The sequence below is a fragment of the Choristoneura fumiferana genome, chromosome 16 (assembly GCF_025370935.1).
Source record: "Choristoneura fumiferana chromosome 16, NRCan_CFum_1, whole genome shotgun sequence".
Lineage (NCBI taxonomy): Eukaryota > Metazoa > Arthropoda > Insecta > Lepidoptera > Tortricidae > Choristoneura > Choristoneura fumiferana.
Window position 1 is genome coordinate 3,458,482 of NC_133487.1, and position 21,295 is coordinate 3,479,776.

Here is a 21,295-nt window from a genome sequence, read left to right on the forward strand (position 1 = left end):
TTTGCGGATGTTAAAAAGATCGCGGTTGTGCCCTAAATATTTATTTTCACGCAATTTTCACACTTTAAAAAGAAATCTTGTGAAAGTTTGCTAACGAGTTTTCTTTTCTTGGAAAATGTCAAGTTCTGCTTAGTAAGCACTAATTTAAGGTGTACTGACCCCGTTGATATTTACTAGAAAAGAATAATTTATTGAATCAGGCGTTACTTTGCGGAGGTCCATATCAATGAACTAAAAGAATTTCCTTGCTCACCCGCGACCTTACGATAGCTAAGCTTATGCAAAATATGCGCATTCAAGCAGTTCCTCCACCTCCACACTGTAAGAACACACACAAACACACAACAACAACAACTGGTAGCATGGTGTACGGTTGTGTCACTCTGAAGATGAGCTCTGGTTGAGTTCGAAACGCGTCAGTGTAGTGTGGTGGTGGTGATAGATGGGTTTGTGTGATTTGTGTGTGTTCTTACAGTGTGGAGGTGGAGGAACTGCTTGAACGCGCATATTTTGCATAAGCTTAGCTATCGTGAGGTCGCGGGCGAGCAAGGAAATTCTTTTAGTTCATTGATATGGACCTCCGCAAAGTAACGCCTGATTCAATAAATTTCTTCGTTTTCCTCTGACAAACCAACTACGTAATCCTGTCCGCAAAGAAACATTTTCTTTTTAAAAAGCCGTGTCCAAATACAGCCTCATGTCAACCCTTGGCAGTTGATTTTCACAGATTAACTGGCTGGCTGTTCCCATGATGGTCTCTAGGGATGCCGGAAAACAAAAAAGAAAAAAAGTTTATCGCGTGGCGCTTTGACAAAAAAATCAAGCACTATCCGTGACTATCGGCGTATACTGTTGGTTGGGAAAAGGTTGAGTTTTATTTTCATTTCAGCACCATCTATATTTTAGTACTTATTCTATAGTCTATGCCAGGGGCGGACAGTGAGTTTGTAGGGATCCTGGGCTAATATTTAGTACTAGGGGACCTGAATAATTAATTGACAAATTCTGATTTTGTCAAAATGTTTTTGATAATAATAGGTCTTTAATGAGAATTGGGGACTGACGGAGCCTTTTCGCAAAATAAATTATTCCTTGCTAAATGTTTCATTTGCCAACTGATTCCAAGTCTAAATTTTCTCCGAAACCAAAAATATTTCTCAGTTTATTTTCTTATGCTTTTATAGAACGCAGTAGGTTAGGTTTATTTTGTGAAAGTAACAGTTTGGCAAACGAATGATTTGGGTATCGGGAGTTGGGAAAAAGCAGAGCATCAGTCCTTACATTGAACCACCTCTTGTCTATACGATTCATTTTCTAAGAGGCTGTTTCACCATCCATTGATTAGTGTTAGCTGACGGTTAAATGTGATGCCGAACAAAACAAATAGAGACGACATCACACCTAACCGCCAGTTAACACTAATCGATGGATGGTGAAACAGTCCCTAATTGTGAACGTTTGTTTGTATATTTGTGACAGGGATGGACAGATAATTTAAATTCCAAAAAATAGCGATGATCTTGCGAGAAATTGGGAAATATATTAGGTCGTTGTCGTTAAGCGACCGATGTTTACGGCAGTGACTAAGTGACAGTGGGGTTGAGATTTCTCTGTATATTCTGCACAACTGTATATTTAACGAACTAAAACAAGTAGTATAATCTATTTTGCGTGCGTCATCTAGCTGAAAAAGGTCTGTTCATTCAATTTTCTATCATAAAAAAAATCAATAAGTAACATTAAAGATCAGAATGACAATTTATGGAATAATTAGTGTCAATAATTGATCTAATCCTACACAAAGCAAAGGTTTTAAGTTGGTCTACCTATACCAGGAAAATTATACAAACGTATTAGATAAATCCATAATTAATGCTCCAAGACTCGAGATACAAACATTTGTATTTATTCTTACCTAAGTATATAATGCTCGTATTTACCCCGAATAGATATTAAACTCCAAACCTCAAGCTTCATAGCCAGGTTGTCTCAGAAGGCGATCTAGTCGCAAACTAATGAACATTTTTGCCACTATCGAAAATACAAACTGAGACATGGATGCACAGAAAAAGAGACCAGCGCTGGGAATCGAATCCAGGTCCTCAGCAATCCGTGCTACGTGCTATAACCCCTACACCACCGCTGGACAGGAATCTAGACACGAATTTTTCCTATGCATACATATCTCAGGTTGCTTATTTCTACTACGCTACTTATGCAGCAGCACTAGCGACATCTATGTTCCGCTCTCATCGAGAGACGTCACACTCTTTCGGAACCAACCGCTCACCCAGACAAGAGATGTCGCTACTAAGCAATCAAATTATGCTATGGTTTATGGTGTATGGTTAATTATGGTTGGTTTATGTTATGGTTTCACGGGGTACCCGTAAAAGTAACAAATTTGGAGTTGAAATAAAAAATACAAAAAGACTCCAAAAAACCAATCATAATTTTTGCCACTCCTAAATTAGATTCTAGAATCAAATATTAAACACCTTTGCTTGTTCTGTTTATTTCCAATACTATTAAGAACAACATTTCACTAACTCTTAGCCGTTTATTCTTAAAAAAAAAAACCACACCATAAATGTCTCCATGCCCCATTCCACTTGGAATGAACCTATAACACTTCCATTCCACGAAGCAAGGACATAACGGCTTAATAGTATGGAAATGACTTCGTTCAATACGAGTGGCTGAAGCCTTTTCTCTCTAATCGCGCTGAAACGCGATAGCGTAAGGGTGATTTTTGGTAGAGTTTATATGTACTACATATCAGTGGCGTAGAGTGCGTGGCGTAGAGAGGCAACCTGAGAGCGAGAGAAGTGTTAGTGAGGTGTATGTCTTTTTATTTACATAGGTGACACTTATATTATTCTACTAATATTGTAAATGCGAAAGTTTGTTGTGTGTGTGTGTGTGTGTGGTCCGGCGGTTTATTAAATATGTCAATACACAATGATACTCGTATAAGATTTTTTTGAACACAATTTGAGTCTTGCACATGCCCTATGAATTCTGTTACTTGTACTGAGATCTCAATGTGCGTGTTGATATTTCCACGGGATATTGATAAAAACTCGAAATAACAACCGTTGGGCTTAGAGTCTTGAAATTTGGTATGTAGGTAGCTGCACGTCTGGAAAAATACATAGGCTACTTTTTATCCCGATATTCTCACGGGATAGGGATGGAATCTTGAAATTTTAACCGCTGGGTTTAGAAACTTGAGATTTTGGACAGCTGTTCTTAACACAACCTCAATGAAGACCACGATATAAATTTCAGGAATTCCCAGGGGAATTTTATAAAATCCCGTAATTTCAATTGTGCCAGATCGAATAGTTTACGCGTGCAAAGGCGCGGGTAAACTGTAGTAAGAAAATATTCGAACTTTTTTTTCTTGTCAATCAAATAAAAAATGACAAATATGAAGCGCATCAAACTTCGAGAAAGTGCGGTCGTGACTTCACCACGCCATACGTGATCGTATAACGGTTAATTTCCTTCTTCTTGAAGTTCGACAGTTGAAAACACAATATCGACATTTATTTTGTATCCTAATTTATAAGTGTTCAATATCCCTGTTCTTCTACGTATCTCCTCATTTCCGATTCGATCCCGTAGAGAAATTCCGTGCATAGTTCTCTCGACAGCAACTTTGAGCCTATTTATAAGGCACACACAAACATCGCGGAACCATCACGTCTCAGATCCGTAGTCATCACTGGCAACACACACTGTTTAAAGAAGTAAGGTGGATGCAGGCCTCTTCCAACCGAAGCAACTAGAGGTCTATGGGGAGGTCTATGTCCAATAGTGGACATCCTACGACTGATATGATAATGATGATGATGATGATGATGAATATACGCGTTTTAAACTGACTTGTTCAGTAAGAATTTAATAAATTGTCTGATTTCAGTAAACTCAAGTTAGAATGATTAAGACTCAAATTTTCCAACCTAAACTTGAGGTACCATAACAATCCCATGGTTTATCAATTTAACGAAAGACAAATGAACAAAGTTAACTGCGTCTACGATAACTTGGAATAAACAATTAAAACGATGATAATTTATCTGCCTACCAATTAGTGCCGGCAAAACGAATTTATCTGACGGAAGAGCAAAATTTGTTGAACTGTTGCTGAGTGGAGCAAGTTATAAACGCACTACTGGTATGCAACTCAAGAAGTCTACTCCAGAAGTTTCACAGTCATTAAAATATCGATGGTGGAAGTCTCAATTGGCGTAAGGGACAAAATACCGAAAATCACTTTTAAACATAGAAAATTAGAGTTTTTTTTTCTCTGTCGATTGGTAGTATTCAAGTTACGATACGGCCCTTACTTTTGCTGTTATCAACATTTATTATTTTAAAATAAAATAGCTTAAGGGACATGATATAAAATATTTGAGCTGAAAAATGGCGTAAATGTATTATTTTTTTAATATTTGGGTCGTAAGGGGCTGTGGCAGTCTCATATGTCCTTTACGACTCGGCTTATGTCGTTAAAAAAAAAACAACAAATATAATAAAAGGGCGTATGGGTCAATTATTTGTTTCATTGCCCTTTACACCCCAACATTTTATAACGAATAAGATAAAAAAGCAAGAAGTTTGTTGGGCGTAACCTCACCGCCTGTACCTATTTCTTGTACCTAACATCAAAAATACTAACGCGTCTACCTACCTTCCACGCGCGAGCGTTTGCGCATTGCACATTCGGTCAGTCGTGCCAGACACGTCAAACACGGAGGACGTATTTGATTGCCTACGTTTGTTCTTTGTCAACGCGCGTATTTTTTTATAAGATGCCAAAAGCAAAACAAAAAAGAAGATTAGTCGATGGATCCCCTAATGGCTTGACGTCGAGCTAACACTCCATAATGGAATTTCAGTCAAGGATGTTGAGGTAAATTTCTCTTAGCTACTTTGTTTATTTTTAAGCTGTCCTGACAGATCCTAATAAAGGAAGCCTGTGCCCAGCAGTGGGACGTATATAGGCCGAGATATGATGCATACATAATAATAATTGGCTGTATAATTAATTATGTATGTTGAGAGTTAAAAATGGTATAATTGGAACGTCGTAAGGGACATTAAAAAACAGCAATTTATAAAATAAGAAATACTTTTATGGGCGTAAGGGGTATAAAAAGTAAGAGCTAGAGTAAATTGTCGCTCGTAAGGGACAGTAGCAAAGAGACATTTAAAAAAGGTGTAATTGGTACGTTGTAAGGGCATTAAACAACAGCAACTTATAAAATAAGAATACTCTTATGGGCGTAAGGAATCAAAGCTAAAACTAGAGTAAATTGTTGTGTCGTAAGGGACAGTACAAACAGAATTTTAAAAATTGAGGTTACTTATGGGTGTAAGGGGCACTTAAGTAAAATACCTTGCTTGCTTCTTTTAATTCATTAAAATACCTTGTTAATGTTAGGTCGTAGGATGCATCAAAAAATATGGTTTTTAGAACTTGTAGTGATTGAAACAACAACTCAAGCAAGCACTCCAAATGTGCAAGATATAGTGCAAGCAAGCATGCAAGAAGCATGCAAGCAAGCATGCAAGCAAGCAAGCAAGCAAGCATGTAAGCAACCAACTAAGCAAGCTTGCAAGTGAGCATGTAATTTTGTCAATCAAATCAACAAACATGCAATTTTATCGGCCTGGGTTAGATGAACATCGCGGGCTACCCCGATCCCGCGATGACCGTCTATGTTATCTCCTCCAGCGCTCATGAAGCGGGCTGGCGTCCCACTCCCTCACAGCTGCAAGCAGTGTGTTGGAGGAAGCATAAATAGTGCAAGCATGCATGCAAACAAGCGTGAAGCCAGAAGGCAAGCACGCATGCAAACAACAAATCAAGCAAGAATACTCCCAAATGTGCAAGAAATAGTGCAAGCAAGCATGCAACCAAACATGCAAGCAAGCATGCAAGCAAGCAGAGTTAGTACGCCAGTGTTGGTAGTGAAAATCAGTTCATCATCATCGTCATCAACACATGATCAGTTCGTTTATCGCTATCCCGCCGGAACTATGCTATTTCCGGGATAAAAACTTATTTACTTGGCGATTTTAACAGCTGCAATATCTTCCTTGACCCTCTCAGCTATAAACAAACAAGTCAGCCATAGCCGAGCATTTGTTGGACTCAGGACCAAACCACTGGATTGAGCTTCACAATCCCAAAATTCTGTCCACGGAACGTCATTTCTACTCAAGAATGGTACGTGAAGCAGTTGAAATAAAAAAAGCTTAAAAATGTCAACCGGGACAATGGATACAAGCTTTCATCTTCGTGGAATCCTGTTATTAATAAGTGTCGACGTCGGGATGAGTGTTGTGAGTCGGTGTGATGGGGTGACAAATAAAAATCACAAGTGCGGGTAGTTAGTGATACGAGTGCTGGTACTATTAGTGATCAAGTGCGGGTAGTTCGAAGGACTCGCGCTGTAGGCAGACTTGACACCCCACACTTCAGTCCACTCGTGACACGGCCACTGCAATGTTGCCGAAACGTCGAAGTAAATATTACTCGTGTGTGTTAGCGTGATAAGTCCCGTTGGTGGTATTTTGACTATGAGTGTGAATCACCAAAGTATAAAACGTTATAAGATTTATTTGAGTTTTATTTAACTTTTAGCTTATAATGTCCATTTAAAGAAATGTTACAAATTACATATTTTTTAAGGGGACGTGCAAAAAAATATGGCTTTTGCGCGTTATTTTAAATAATTAAAGTGGTTCTTTGAGTTAATTCACTATTTTTTTTTATTTACTACAGGAACTTACGTCCAAATATGTAGCAAATAAAATATATAATGTCCTATAAGACCAAAAATCGTTACTTCATTATTTATTTATTTACGGTTTATGAGTGTAAGGGGCTATGACACCCGTATGTCACGGGCGTAAGGGACAGCTATTTTTCTTATTAAGCTTTTTACGAAAAATGTCTATAGTTTCACGTTGAAAAGCAAGAAAATTCAAGATTTTACGTAATTATAACGTCCTGCTAAGTTAAACATTAACAATGCTGTGAGGGTTTGAAAATTACCAAAACTTCTTTTTGCTCTCCTGAAAAGTAGCATTTTTGTCCCTTACGTCAATTGAGACTTCCACCATCGATATAGTATATTATAATCCAGTGTCAGAAAAACTTTTAAGCTTTTTTTTTATTATTACGAATAGGTAGTTTGACACGGGAGCGCCAAAGTTCGCATACTCTTCGCTAATCATACCGTATTTTTTGTCCGAATCATCGTTTGTCATATTTTTTCCCACTGAAACCTTACATTTTCTAAAAAATTAAATGATCATCCTACAGAAAACTAATAGGTTAGGTTAGGTTTGTTTTATAACAATTCAGAACAATTATTGGATTCAGAGAAAAAAGAGTTATGACAAACGATCATTCTGACAAACATTATTCGGACTTCTAATAAGTATGCGAGCCAATAAGGACTCGTTTGTTACATTGCTGTCATTTATGGAAATGTTTCCATTCGCGAAATTATTAATTAATTTATTTTATTTTTATTCGATTTGATGGCAAACGAGCAAGTGGGTCCCCTGATGGTAAGAGATCACCACCGCCCATAAACACCTGTAACACCAGGGGATTGCAGCTGCGTTGCCAACCTAGAGGCCTAAGATGGCATGCCTCAACTGCCAGTAATTGTTTTTAATTATCATTGCTTGTTGTTAAGACAATACACTGTCAATTTAAACCGGCCTTTGTATCATTTCTCTGTCTGCCCTAATTACACCAGCATAAGTTCCGGCTACGGCACTTTTTTTTTTTTTTATTCGACTGGATGGCAAACGAGCAAGTGGGTCTCCTGATGGTAAGAGATCACCACCGCCCACAAACATCTGCAACACCGGGGGTATTGCAGACGCGTTGCCAACCTAGAGGCCTAAGATGGGATACCTCACGTGCCAGTAATTTCACCGGCTGTCTTACTCTCCACGCCGAAACACAACAGTGCAAACACTGCTGCTTCACGGCAGGATTAGCGAGCAAGATGGTGGTAGCAATCTGGGCGGACCTTGCACAAGGTCCTACCACCTGCAAACTTGAAACAAAGGTCTTTTAGAAAGCCGCTGAACCTATTCAAGTAACCTCCCGTTTGTAACCTAAGGAAAGTAACCATCTGCCAGTGAAGTGAGGAGTAAGTAAGTATCAATTCCAGTTATACCTCCCGCTTCGCGACAGATTTGGCTACTGAATACTGATTGAATTAGCTACTGACAATTATGGAATTATTTTTTATAACAAATCTAACTTAAAAAAATGTAGCGCAAAGAAGCTCGGGCGGATAGCGTTTGGGGGTTAGACTTCAGGTCACTGCTAAATTTCAGACGAGAACGCGTTATGAATTTGTGAAATAATAATAAACATTGACACCAAATGATCCTAGTCCCGAACTAAGCAAAGCTTGTACTATGTACTATGGGTACTAGGCAACGGATAAACATACTTATATAGATAAATACATAATTCGATACATTAAACATCTAAGACCCGACAGCAAACATTAGTGTTATTTATACAAATATCTGCCCTGGCCGGGAATCAAACCCGGGACCTCAAGCTTCGTTTTCGTAGTCAGGTTCTCTAACCACTTGGCCATCCGGTCGTCTACAACAGTCGTCGAAAACAGAGTCTTTAACCAGTGTACATATTGGCGTGTGTCTATTCACCTCGTCGTCACGCAACGAGCTATGGAGAGAGCTATGCTCAGTTTCTATGCGCGATAGAATCTGGATAGCGGAAATTCGCTGAAGAACTAAAGTATGTATGTATGTATGTGAACTCTTTATTGTACAAAATAAGTAACAAACACAATTGACACACATTAAGATATATGTACAAAGGCGAACTTATCCCTTTAAGGGATCTCTACCAGTCAACCTTTGAGTGGATGAGAGGAGCATTCAGTTAGGGACAGACAAAAAGTGTTTAAAAGTTAAAATAGCTAGTGAAAGCTACGATACAATGCTTTAAATAATATAATACACAAATCTATAATTGAGACCTAACATAGAAATAATAAACAAGAAAAGGATGTTTTCAAAAATTCAAGAAGGTGTGAGCCACATTTTCTTCACACCCTCCCTGAACGATCCCACGGTGCGAGATTGCCTGATGGAGGTCGGTAGCCGATTCCACAGCCTAAAGTCACCAACAAAGCTCGAAGAATATGCAAGTTGAAGTTGCAATGGGTGGTCCACATCGCTCGAAGAACAGATTACCCTTTGTGGAGAGAAGTCTTCGAGTGGCCACCACAAACTTGAAGATGATGCGTTTGCAGACATCCCGCTATGCGAACTGATAACATCGCTAGAGTTGCGAGCCATCAGTGAATGCAAGGAGCGAGTTGTCGTCCATTGTGGTGTTTTAAGGGTAAGGTATTTGTTCATAAGTGGCTGATGATGATGAATAACAATGTAGGCGGCTACTTACCAACCATAATTTTCTGCAAATTCAAACTATTCACAGAATGTTGGCAAAATTAACGAGCTTTGTGCTCACGACACCTGGAATGTTGCTTTAGCCCGTATTACATCTGTTACCGTAAAATTTTCGTAATGGCAACTCTATCTGAATATCTGACAATGGTATGCTAACCCCGGGTACGCAGTGAATACTTTTGATTAGTAATATTTAACCACGACGCATAAAGAGGGGTGTTATAAATTTGATGCTAATGTCTGTATATCCTTTGTCTGAGCCATCATCATCAACATGATCATGTCAGCCGAAAGACGTCCACTGCTGGACATAGGCCTCCCCCAAGGCTCTCCACTCAGACCGGTCTTGTGCTTTCCGCATCCAACGCGATCCCGCGATCTTAACCTGGTCGTCGCTCCATCTTCGGTCGGCCTCCAACCATCCAGCTGGTCTCCTGATCCGCGGACGCCAACTGTGGCATCGTAGCTCTCAAATGGATAAACCGATTTCGATGCGGTTTAAGTGAAATTGAGTTTGATTGCGGTATTTCTTAGCTCTTTTATTATAATCAGTTCATCCATTTTTTGAAATGTAGAACTTTGGAATTACGAATGCAGAGGTTAACAAGGTTTTTCTGTGTATCTATATTTCAGTTTGTATTTTCGACATTATGGATTTTACAGGATGACCGTAAAAGTAACAAAATTTGGAGTTGACATAAAAAATACAAAAAAGACTCCAAAAACAATCTTAAATTTTGATTGCTTAATAGCGATATATCTTGTCCGGGTGAGCGGTTAGTTCTAATGGGGTGTTGAAAGTTTATCGATTAGGGCTACATTATAAATGTCGCTAGTGTCGCTGCTTAAGTGACTAAATAAGAAACAAAGAAGCTGAGATATGTGGTGCATAGGATAAATTCGTGTCTGTACTCCTGTCCAGTGGTGGTGTAGGGGTATGGCACGCGGCACGGAATGCTGAGGACCTGGGTTCGATTCCCAGCGCTGGTGTCTTTTTCTGGTTTTTCTGTGTTCTATCTATATTATCTATATTTTAGTTTGTATTTTCGATAAGGTTAGTTTTGTTTGTCCTAATTCGTTTGTATTTACCTTACTGTTTTAAGTCTGTCAGCTACAAAGCATCCTCTGAATGTGACTGGGTACAGCCTTTGCTATCCCGATAGAGCCTCACAGGAAGGAATCCGGTATCATAATGCTTTGCCTTTGCCAGTCTTGTATCAAAATTGTGAAGCTGTAAATTTCGCTAGCAAAGGACCTGATTACTTAAAGAATTTGCATAAATGTGATTTATGTAGCTTATGGTACAGGAAATTTGGAATTTAAAGAGTTTATTTCGGGAGGGAAACAATATTTTAAATTATCCATTCAGCTCATATCCGGTTTGGAGCGTGCCGGCAACTTTTAATGAATAAACATCATACTTTTTGTTCGATCTTGTGCGTGAGTTGCCTGAGAAATTTGTGAAATTTGAAAAAGGAAAAGCAATTAATTGATATTTTGCGTGTGACAGTTTGTAGCTAGGTATATACATTTATTAAGATTGTTTTTTTGGAATCTTTTTGTATTGTTTATTTCAATTCCAAATTTTTACTTTTACGGTCATCCCGTAAAACCTATATTGAAAATACAAACCTAGCGTCACTGCTTAAGTGGCTAAAAAGGAACAAACAAGCTGAGATATGAGGTGCATAGGGGAAATTCGTATCTGTACCGTTGACCAGCCGTGGTGTAGCGGTATAGCACGCGGTACGAAATACCGAGGACCTGGGTTCGATTCTCAGTGCTGGTCTTATTTTTCTGTGATATTTTCAGTTTGTATTTTCAATTTATACATTTATTGTAAATCAAAGAAATAAATTACAGGTGATTGTTTTGCGTAGCTACAGAATAAAAATATTATCTGTAAGATTTTCATAAATTTTGGATAAAAATAACGCAATTATTGCAAAACATTTACGAAACTTCAAACCGGAAATCAAACATGATCAATCGAGTTGCACCATACTGCACAAAGTATTACGATATGAATTCGTACAGCCTGTAACTGAACATCATAGTTATAGTTTTTTACAACGTACCTACTTATACTTCAAATCGGCAAACGTTATACTACATTTCGTTTGGGATATTTATGTAGCTTTACTCAATGACTTGCTGAATTATTTCAGAGTCATTTGAACATACCTTGTATACGGCTTGCATTACGGGTAGGACATCCCAGACTGATTTTTATCGAATAGAGATGGAGAAGACCAAACAAAAACGGTTTTCTTCATTCAAATAAAACCGGTTTTGGGTGCTCTACCTACCTACCTAGACAGGTGCGTACCGTAACTATTGATTTCAATTAATGAAAATAAAAAAGTCAGCGAAATTTTCAGCTTTCAGTTTTCAGCACAGGTGGCCGGTAACTTTCTTATCGCCATCACCATGGAAACATTTCAAACCATAAGCAAGAATACCTTTCAACAACAGAACTCAAGCGATGCCGTAAAACGGATTGCTCTAGTCTTGTTCACGTGCCCTAAAATTCAGCGAAAACACGAACGAATTATTAACATTCGCTGTAACCGGGTCGTCGCTCTCACTGTTTAATAATTCTCCGAGCAGAGGTCGATTGCTCCAAAGTTGCCCCAAACCACTAATTTCGAGGTAATTTTCAAACTCGCGCAACAGTTTCCCAGTTGCGGTATAAATAGTTCGTATTGTCAATTGGAAGTTAGTGTCGCTTCAAATTGAGGCTTCAAATGTACTACAAAGTTCGTCTTAAATATCTAAAACGTACCTTTTAGGGTGGCACGTCAGGAAACAAAACACTGCACATTTACACTTTTTAATCCGAATGGAATTGAACAATGAAATGACACTGGCCACTAGAACACGGTATTCCAAATTAGAATTGCCCGATTGTTTTTGAACGGCGCGATACGCACGCGCCGGCGCGTCGACCGGCACTGACTCACGCGCATCCCGAAACACCCTTCGGTTCTATTTTTTGAAATTCGAAATAGGAACAAAAGAAGGGGGGAGGCGAGCGCCCTCAGTCGGCGTTTTATATATTTAGAACGGCGCAAGCCAAGACACGTTCGCTTGAGTTCGTTCACTCAGGAAAGTGTATTTGAAAAGGAATTCCTAAATGCCATTTATTCCCTTGTTACTAGCTAAGATAATAATATAAAAATAGACGTCCGGTGTGTTTAATAGTGGTTTATTCCGGCTGTGTGCCGACTGACAGTTCCCGAGCTCATTACCGCCCGATCGATTATGGTTCCGTCTGATGACGTGGATGCCGGATGGCGGGGAATTAAAAAGTGCTCTAGGTTCGGGTTGTCTGACAAAACACGCGGTCGCAACAGCGTACGCGTTCCAATTCTAGTTTCGTTGAGATTGCTGTGTTTTTATTGCGCAGATATCAAAGCTATTTGATAATTTTATGTTCACGTTGGTGCCTTACTTTCTGATACAGTTACTATATATATTTTTTTAGATATCTATTATTCCTTTCAAGGAATAACATTAGGTATTGAATGATTAACTGAAAAACAACGGACAACGGAAACATTGAGATGCATTTAGAAAGAGTATTTTTAAATTCCGACGCGATAGAAAGATAGTAAATTCTTATTCTCCCATTTAAGCAAAGCCGCTGGATAGAGCTAAACTTAGTTATAAAGTTGTAGAAGTATATAGATATAATTTAACTGAATTTCACTTAATGTATAGCCGCGTCCGTATTAGGCTCACAGCGCCGCTTTATTCCAAATTTGAAATCTCTGAAATAAAGCCACGGAGAAACAGCTAAATACTTTGAAACTAAAAAGTGTTTTTTTCCCTTGTTCCCCGTACATAACCAACTTCCATTACCAGCACTGGGAGAGGACAAATAATTCCTACTCAAAAACCGGGTTTTGGAGTAAGTAAGATTTTTTTTTACTTGTACAAAACTAACGTCACGGCCGGTTATGTACGAGGAAAAATAATTCATAGTAAAATACCCGGTTTTGGATTAGGATTCTTTAATGCCTTGTACAGAACTATTCTTTGTTACTGAAGTTTATATACACAATCGCGTTTTGTTCCAATTTTAATCGACGCAGACACGGTGTTGGCGGAGCTCCTACTTTTGTGTAGTTTTGGCCCTTCGGGCCGATGCAAACTTAACATAACCTAAACCTACCTATGTTTCTGTGTCGATTAAAATTGGGAAAAAACACGATTATGAAAATAAGCTTCAGTAAAAAAGCATAGTTCTGTACAAGGCATTAAAGAATCCTACTCCAAAAGCGCGTATTGTACTATGAATTATTTTTCCTCGTATATTACCGGCCCATGACTTTGGTGTTGTGGAAGGAAAAAAAATCCTTTTAAAAAACCGGTTTTAGAGTAGGAATTATTTGTCCTCTACCAGTGCTAGTAATGGAAGTTGGTTATGTACGGGGAACAAGGGATTTTTTTATGGCGTCCCATATATAGTACAGTCAATTATATGAAAAAAAATACCGCACACCCTAGAAGCATCATCAGAACAGTAAAAAATAACGAAAACATGATCGATATACTTACATACTTATCTTACACTTACATACTCCCCTTCTTGGACGAATCAGACTTCCCTCTAGACTACATCTGACAATGTTTAAAGAGAATCATCTTATCCATAGTAAAAAATAAATTCTTTTTGACACGCATTGACATGGACCTCCGCAAAGTAACGCCTGATTCAAATAAACCCTTTTAGCCATCCAGAAGTCCCTTTTAAATATGTAACATACCTATTTCCGCGTCACTTTATGGAAAAATTCATAAACATGACTTATTCAGAATGACACAACGTTAACGTGTCTAAAAGGGGTATCAGGATATGCCACCGACATTCCCGACAGGCCAGTCGGCTGATGGTCTAGACCAAATTAATCTGCCTGAGCGCTTCTATTTTAGACATCAAATCGCAGCCAAATATTCGTTTGACAAATTGAGAAACCGCGGAACTTGAAATCCGCTCCTTTTTTGAAATTTGAAGATAAAAGTATTATAGTTCATTATAAAATAATCACACGGAGGAGGGTAAAATCTCTGGACTCTCATCTCAGCTCTGGACCAAACCAGCGCTGCAGCTCTGGTTACAGGGCTACGGCACATGCTGAGCCGAGTCCTTTTGGCATCACACTACACCGAAACGTTTCTAATTTTTCTCTCTTCTCTTATTTATATTTTTACTGTGGACATGTGTTACATGGATGTGAAGCAATTCAATGGTGTGTAAAGTTCAAAATTCACAATTCCCACGTGGGAACTGCAATCCAAGCTCTCTGGATCTGAGAGGAGCCTTCCCTACGAAGATGATGACTTAATGAAAGCTGCAGGACGGACAACGTTGGTGAGGCTGACCACACAAAAGATAATAACGAGATAACATGATATAATATAGTATACTCGTAGTAATATGAGATAATTATGTCGATTATTGTCGTGAGAGTAGCGGGAAACCGGTGGATGCAAGTGGCGAGTTGTCGTTCATTGTGGCATTCTAAAGGGGAGGCCTTTGTCCAGCAGTGGACGTCTTCCGGCATATGATGATGATGATGTCGAATTCGATTTAAGATGTGAGTTATCCGGGTCAATATCATTTAATAAGTTAATACCTGTTTTACTTACTTACTGTAGATTTTTTCCACGACTCCGCCCGCATTCGTTTATCGCTATCCCGCGGGAACTATGCAATTTTCCGGGATAAAATCGTCCTATATCCCCCCCCCGGGGACTCAAACTATCTGTATATCGAATTTCATCAAAGTAAATTGGTTCAGCGGTTTAGACGCGATGATTTGAACACACAGACTTACAAACTTGCGCATTTATAATATTAGTGGAATAGCAGAAATGTTACAAAAGGGGCTTAAACGGAATTTATTAAATTGATTTGTCGGAACCGGTAAAATAAAAATACAGGGTAGATTTAATTTTGACGAGTCAGGGAGTACCAGAGTGTTTAACTTTACAGTACTGTGTAAAGAACTACGAGTAGGTAAGTACAACTTACGGATTTACGATTGACAGTATACTTTTAGTTCAGCGCTAAACAGAGCACCTTTGTAAAATTATAATTTGCAGGTTAAATAACACGTGCCACCACTGCTGCTGTAATACGGTTAAAACGTCGGTGTTATTCTAAGGACGTATAAAGTATCAATGAGTGAAAATAGCAGAATTTTGATTTTCATCAGTTTCAAATCGTTCTACGTTGGATCAGAAATCATATTGGTGTTCGACTGTGTATACTAAAAAGTTATTTTCACATATTACCACCGAATTGGGAATTACATTTCACATGACGCCGTACTCGTCTAAAAACGAGACTAATTGTCAATTTCGTCCGTCGAATTTCTATCCAGATTTATCTGTAAGCTATATGTAACCATATTTACTCGATTTGACTTTGACAAACTCGTTAGCAATTTAGGAAAGTTTTTATCTCCGGTTCGGTTATAATTATCGGCACTTTCGTGTGTTTGGCTCGCGCCCAGATGGCAAAGTCTGAGGAGAAAGTTTAGAGAAATATGCATATGGGATTCTCGGGTAAACTTTATTAGGCACCTAAATCATCTTGTTAGGTTTGCATTTGTTTTGATGATATTTTGAAGAGAGTACCTAGTTAAGAGAATTGAGTTTTTGATTTCTGTAAAATATTTTATGTAGACATATTAAGTTTTCTTAAAAAAGGAAAAGAAAACAACCCCATTATAGGTACTAAATATCCAACCAATCTCGAATAGTAACAAGACGTTGGTTTAAGTGGCAAGTATAAATAAAGTTTTTTAACATTAACTACCTGTTGTGTTTTGGCGTGGAGAGTAATGCAGTCGGTGAAATTACTGGCTCTTGAGGTATCCCATCTTAGGCCTCTAGGTTGGCAATGCATCTGCAATCCCCTGGTGTTGTAGGTGTCTATGGACGGTGGTGATCTCTTACCATCAGGTGACCCACTTGCTCGTTTTCCATGCAGTAGAAAAAAAAATGTATTTAATATTGTGTACAATAATTGTACAAGAGAGAGAACCGGACCTGTAACAGTTCTGACGTCAGCAAATGCAGCTTTTTAAAATAAATCTACATACGTTTATTATAAACATGCCGTTTTTTTAATAAATGTACATACGTTTATTATAAACATTTATATCGACTTTTACTAACAAGCCCTACCATGTTTTTTTTCCCGAGTCCATTTTAGAGAATGTAAGAATAAACATAGTAAGTAATAAAAATAACACTAATAAGAATTAATTATTTGCTAAAATTCGGAATAGCGAGAAAACAATAACGATACAAAAATAAAATACAACACCGTTACATAATCTAACATATTTAATTACGAGTAAAAAGAAAAATAGATGGGTACTTAAAATATTTGAAAAAAAAAACAATAGATAATAACAATACCCTCCACTGTCGTAGATTTCAACCATTTCATTAACTTGGTTCGATCTTTTTATACACGTTTTTTGCGGGATGTGACAGCAAAAACTAAATACCCACGCGTGTCTATTTTTGTTCGCCTAATTACTCTAGTTTTTGTGCCAAATGGCGCTTAGCGCGTGGCCACTGATAGTCATTAGTAGAGGTGCTCGTTCTCATATATTCTATCTCAGGTGGAAAAAATGGAGTACTATGGTAGATACAGCTGATTTTTCCACCGAATTACGTGTTTCATGTTACAAGTCTGCTAGAGTGAAAAGGCTTGCTTTTTCAGAGTTCTAAACCGCAGTTGGCAAAAACGGAATCCATACAAGTAATATTACTTGCTGTGGATCTGCTGATGCGCTTGTTAAGAAGGATTACATTCTCAGAAGATGCATTATCTCAGAAAATGCAAGCTTCCTCAGATCGAGCACATTCTCAGACGGTACATTTTTCAAAAGAGCCATTATCTGTATTTATAATATAACAAACGACCGTGGCTAAACGTGCCGACTTCGGAAAAGTGTGTTAAGTGTTTTGGAAAAATACACTTATTGGGCAATTTGCACAAGTTAAAAATTCAGAACTGCGGAAGTGTACATTTTGGGAACATACGTCTTGCACAAATTGCACATTTTGGGAAAAATATTTTTACGAGCTTAAGCCGAAAATTTTGTCCCGTAGAAAAAGTTAAAAGGGTCTGTAGGTATAAATGAGATGAATGGTTGATCGAATGAGGGAGATAGAGTGAATGAAATGACGTGAGAAAGACTGAAGACTTGCGCCAGTGGAGATGTATTGATTTTGCTTAGAAATTTTGTATTTCTTGAGCTTGATTTCGAATATACGCTTTCGCCAGCTAAAGTGTTTTCTTTAAAGATAAACTCTACATGTCTAGTTGAAATGTAGTCACAAGTCAACCGAGATCAATGAACGCAGCGATAACTCCGGCGGTAAATGTCAAGGGGCGCCACTGACGCTACACATTTAGAATCAGGATATCGGTGGGGGCTTGCATTTTTTAAGCTATTAGACGTGGATAACGTATCTAATTATAAACGAAGAAATGTCAAGCTAATATTGAGAATAATTCTGTCTGTAGGGTTCTGTGATGACTTATGGCTCCGAATGTGCGAACGCTCATTACAGGCCTTAAAAAGAGGCTCAAATTCTTTTAAGGAGTAATAGAAAAAGCTATGAAATCTAGCCAGGAATGAGGATATCCACATAAAAACCAAAGTAAGTGACGTAGAATATTGTCAAAGTTCAGTAGCAGTGGACGGACACATTAATTGAAGAATTGATGAACGTTGGGGCCAGTGTGATCTTAAGTGATGACTACTGAGGTCAGTCAAGGGAGAAACCTATGGAGATCAACAAAAAAGACTGACTGGAGGACCCCGCAGAGCCTAACGGGAGAATGCATGCTCTTCTTCCCGCTTTCCAGCAAATGGCTGAAGCAAGTCTCTGTGGGTAGATAAAAACCCCTCCAATCCTCTCTTCCTTGTAGTAAGCTCCAGCGAGATGTGGTCATCCATTCGACACTGTCTAAGCGCTCACCTCCTAGTTTTCTATGCTGGATTTTTCCGTATTTCACGCCCTCATTGCCATAAAGCACCCCATATAAAATTTAAAACAAAACCAAGTAAACAAAAGTATGGACCTAGTGTCTATGGCCCTTAAGGCGACTCAACCAAAAAAAAAGTGATGTCTACTAGCCGGAAAACTTGGCATAAGATAAACCACAAGGTGGGCCATAAGATTGACCAACGACCTTGTTAAAGTTGCAAGATTCTTTTGGATGCAGGCAGCACAAGATCGGTTAGTGTAGCGTTCTTTGGTGGGAGGCTTGTGTCCAACATTGGTCATCTTCTGGCTGACGATAAAGATGGTGAGGAGAGTTCTCTAACTAAATAGGTAATGCTCAATGGAACTGAGTTATGGGTCAGCCCTGTAACTTTTAATTTTCGTAGTGTGGATTGTTTACAATAACAATTCTACTAATAATATGGATGGGTGATCATGTGTATGAAACACAGTATCCGCGTCGAAAGTACGGCTCAAGCCCTCTCTTTCTGAGTGGAAGTCTGTGCCCTGCAGTAGGAGGGCGAGACGATGATGATGAATACAATTAGATAAATAGATAGACAAATCCTATTCTATCTCTAGAGATACTTAACATAAAAATATCGTCAAGTTCTTCTACTACTCGTATTAAATAAGTATAGGTATAAAAACCATCTCAAAAGCCGGAACGTTTCTTTCTAAATAATCTATCAACCTTCATTTTGATTCACTCTTCCTTTTTTTGTCACGCCTCATGTATTTAAGCATTAAATTTGTTTCCGTCAATGACTTCGAAATAGATAGTTCTTTGAGGGAGAAAGTCTAAAGTAGCACAAAACAGTAGGTCAGTCTCTAATTTAGTAGCGTATGATTCATTATCACTAAACACATGTTGACCTTGACTCCAAATTTAAATAGGATACAGGTACTTATGTGTTTCAGTTTTCGACAAGCGTGATACATTATTTGACCTAGTATTTATTGCGAAGCGTCTCCATTTCAGCTTGTATTTTTTTTTTAGTTTGATTGACCGGCTATCAGTTTTCCTCTATAGTCACGTTTCTCAACCGTTTTTCGTGAAATTTGTGAGCATGTTTAATGTTTATTTTTCAATTGTTTTTTTTTTTAATTGCTGACCCATGGTGATTTTAAGATGCGCGCGTGAGCATTTATTTAGCTTTAAGCGAAGTAAAGACACGCTACCAAGATCTACAGCTCTAAATAGAGGTACTAGATCATAATTATTCAAACAGACAATTATTGTTTGTGATCATTATCATATTAGCGTGAGTTTCTTTTCTCAGGAGATACCGTTTTATTTAATACGAGTATATAATGTATTTTAGACCGACGACCGGACAGCCAAGTGGTTAGAAGAATCTGACTACGAAGCTTGAGGTCCCGGGTTCTATCCCCGACCGGGGCAGATATTTGTATGAATAATAAGAATGTTTTGCTCGGGTTTTGGATGTTTAATATGTATTTATCTATATAAGTATGTTTATCAGTGGCCTCGTATCCATAGTACCAGCTTTGCTTAGTTTGGGACTAGGTCAATTGGTGTCATTTTTTTTTTCATTTCAGTTCAATTCAAATGTCCCATGATTTATTAATATTATTATTACATTTTAAAGATTTTCTGACAGAAATAACCGTACCTGGCGATACCGAAGCTCTTAAAACTAAAACAATAGACCTACTGTCTGTCTCTCTACACTTTTCTGTGGTTTAGGCTGACGGATAGTGTTTTGAAATGAAAAGACACTGATTGACGTCGGCCGACTGATGGTCTCACTAGTTTGCTAAAAATAGTAAGATTTTTTACCATAGTAAAAGTAAGAAGGATTAGGGACAGAAGTGAGGTTGGATTTGAAATGTATCTGGCATTTTAGTGGTTAGAAAAAATCTGAATGTAAATTCAAATTAGGAGCTGCATTTAAAGCTGGAAACGCATCAGCGTTTTGTGTGGTGTGGGTCTATAAAACATTTTTTCTTCCAACTGTGCTTTAATTTCATCATAACCGCACTAAATACCCAGAACAAAGGAGGATTTTTTCTGCTCCAGAGCAGAAAAAATGTATGAAAATCCTTTATTGCATTGTTTTAGTTTTTTTTTTTAATTGCACCACCAAAAAGGTAACCCAAGTATTTTTTCTATAAAATTACCCTGCATAGTGTAAAAAAATCTAGAGTAAGGTTGGTTAACCTGACGGTCTTATGAAATTTGCTAGATCGTGTACAAAAAATTGTTGCTACCAATCCTATCAAAAATAGTAAGTACCTACCTATCCGTATTTAAAAAAAAAAACTTTGTGTGTTTGGTTGGCCAACCTGGCGCCCATCCGAAATTTGACAGATTGCGTGTAAAAATATCTGCTACCAACTCTGCCAAAAAAATGAAAAAGTAAGAAATTAAAAAAAAAACATTGGTGGGAACCGTGCGAATTTTCCGCGGATATTTTTTGAGAGAGCGAATGTACGTAATTATACTTACAAAAATGGAATCATAAAGTGATAGTGACATTTCTTTAACCCTGAAGAAATTCTGAATGAAGCCGAAATTGTGATACAAAATCTTTTGCCGTTAAAATCTCGGGTAAAATACATAAAAACTTACGAGAACTTTATTGAATGGAAAGATGGAAACAGAGCAAAATCCTTTTTCAGAGAGCGTGTTTTTGGCTTATTTTAGTGAGCTATCGAAGAAAATGAAACCTTCTTCCTTGTGGTCCATAATATTCGATGCTAAAATGTACTGTTAGCACTAACTTAACACAACGTG

The 21,295-nt window shown here is 38.1% G+C and overlaps 1 protein-coding gene across 4 annotated transcripts in view; it reads right to left on the minus strand.

The window, feature by feature from the left end:
- Positions 1 to 12,440, minus strand: part of rols (zinc-RING finger and ankyrin repeat domain-containing protein rolling pebbles) — a 377,175-nt gene extending 364,735 nt beyond the window's left edge. For all 4 annotated transcript variants that reach the window (XM_074099452.1, XM_074099451.1, XM_074099453.1 and 1 more), the window contains exon 1: positions 12,278 to 12,440. The gene's annotated coding sequence lies outside the window, so the exon portion shown is untranslated. The remainder of the gene's footprint in view (positions 1 to 12,277) is intronic.
- Positions 12,441 to 21,295: the final 8,855 nt, after the last annotated feature.